Below are 2,374 nucleotides of genomic sequence, written 5' to 3' on the forward strand. Positions count from 1 at the left end.
TTGCAGGGTTAAGTTTCATATGAACAAACCCCAAGATTGGGGGCTCAGCCTGTTGCTCTGGTCGTCCCCACTGCTTGTGAGAGTATCAATAGTTCTCCACTTGGGGAAGTTGAATTTTCCCTCTTTCTCACCATTCTCCCAAGGCGACTTCCTGCAAATTTTTTAAATAAATACTTCCAGAGGAACATCCTTTACTATAAAATAAATTTGTGTTATTTAGAAGGACAAATCTCAAATGTATATTTTCGACATATGTGCCATACCTTTTAATGTCTCTGAATCTGGTCAAGATTTTTCTTGTTCATAATCTTTCGTTGCTTTCTCTGACTTACCCTCTTTGCCCTCCCTCTCTCCTCCTCATTTCTTCCATTATTCTTCTTTGGGGGAGTTTGCTTCCATATGCCATCAGACATTTCAGAATGCTTTGATGTTTCTCTGGGCTGTTAATATGGACTCTGACAAGGGTTTCTAATTCATTCCACATATACGGTTTTCATCTCTCTTTGGGCCTTTTCCTCTTGTACCAACCGTGGAAATGGGCAGAGGATTGTTTTTGTCTTTTCATATCAACTAAGTTGCATACTGTTTTTTGACAGCTTATCATATCTTCTGTCAAAGACTCTCACAACATCACTGACTAATGGAACTATGCCACTCACATATTGAAAATGTTGGTTTGTGAAATAATCATAGGCCAGTAATGGGTGTTTTTCTAACTGATCTGCTAATTTCAAAGGGATTTCAAGACTTCCAATGATCTTCTATCTGGGGTCAAAAAAGGAGTTAATCTGTTTTCCCTCATAAATTCACAAAAATCTGTAATTCAGTAGTCTGTAACTCTCCCTTCACACCCTTCACTGATTGAAGGAGGATCTTCTAGAATGGATTGAGTATTGCTAAAGACATGCAAAAATATTTCTCCTCCATGACTACTAAGCTCATGAGTAATGACTCTGGAATCTGACTTGTTTGGTTGTTCCAATAAAACAGAAAGACCATTCAGAAGAAAATGAGTAAAGAAGAAGGAAGGTATACTATTTACATCTACAGGTGAAATTCGATAAGCTCCAGTGCAAGAGTGATTCAATGTTGTTTGTCCTTGGCGTGCACCACTTAAAGTTATTGTTTCTTTAAACGTGGCTTCTCTACTGCTGCTGCCTAGGCGGGCATCACCACTCTTCAGGAAATCGACACGTGCGTCTTGGTGATGGAGTAGTTCTGCATCACAATTGGCTGATGTGTTAGCAGGTTGTTCTTCCTTCATTGGAATATTTGTAATAGCAGTTGATGCCAAGTCAAAATGCTGCTGTACTAAATACCCAATTTGGTGGCAGATGGCATCCTGCACGAACACGATAGAGGTAACTGGTTAAACCTGGGGACAAATCTTTTTTAGGACGATCAGACACAAGGCTGTCTTTCCCAACTTGGTAGGTATGTGTCAAGACCAGCTCCCACTTCTGAATCTGCATGAGATTATCTGAATTCGCAGCAAGCTTATTATGCTCGTGAATTATTTCTTGGACACGGTCCTCAAGCATTCACACATGACTGTCACTTTTTGCATTAGTAATATAAATTATCCATCCTCTATTTCCAACACATTCTGCATTCTCCATTAGTAGAGTATGAGCCTCATGTTGGGATGCTATAATTTGGCAAAGGGTTTCCACCGCTACAACTAGGCCATGCAAAGTACTGCATACAGACAGGACACATATCCGATAGTGGGGCCTTCTTGACTGCTGCTGCAGATATTGATGTTCCTTCTGGTACTCTATCCAAGGATTAGAAGACTCAACGGCAGCAGCCAATGCTGCCATCACCTCCTGCAAATTTTGGTCCTCTTGAGTCCAAGAATTCAAAAGCTGTGCTCCAGAGTCACTCACAATGAAATTCACCAAATTTTTAAAGAAAATACATCATACATTATACTAAAATATTCCATAGAAGAGTCTTCTGAGCAAGTCCACAATGATTTAGATATGGGAGCCATAGGGGTGATTGCTTGGGTCTTATTCTTCCCCAGCATATCAAAATCAGCATGCTATCTGCACGATACTGCCATGTAAGGGCAGTGATCTACAGCAAATATGGTTTTATGAGATTCAGAAAAAAATCTTCATTTTGTTTTAGCTTTCGTGCCTGGTCCTGCAGTGAAAATGAACAGAGGCTATGGACCACATCATGTCTGGAAAAGGCTGCTGGCTGGGTGGAGAGGGTCAGCGCATGTCTGGTACCAAAAAGAGGAGACTCTGCTCCACCCCCCCACCCCACCCCACCCCCACCCCCGCTCATCTCCAAGCACACCGGTACTTTCCAGGCTTCCTAAAATCTTTTTTGTGTTACTTCTTACAACTGCATGCAAGTCTAC

At 41.3% G+C, this 2,374-nt stretch overlaps 1 pseudogene; it reads right to left on the reverse strand.

Annotated features, from left to right (window-relative positions):
• Window positions 1–231: 231 nt before the first annotated feature.
• LOC143690588 (integrator complex subunit 13 pseudogene) lies at window positions 232–2,136 on the reverse strand (annotated as a pseudogene).
• Window positions 2,137–2,374: the final 238 nt, after the last annotated feature.

The sequence above is a fragment of the Tamandua tetradactyla genome, chromosome 7, assembly GCF_023851605.1.
Source record: "Tamandua tetradactyla isolate mTamTet1 chromosome 7, mTamTet1.pri, whole genome shotgun sequence".
In the NCBI taxonomy this organism is placed as follows: Eukaryota; Metazoa; Chordata; class Mammalia; order Pilosa; family Myrmecophagidae; genus Tamandua; species Tamandua tetradactyla.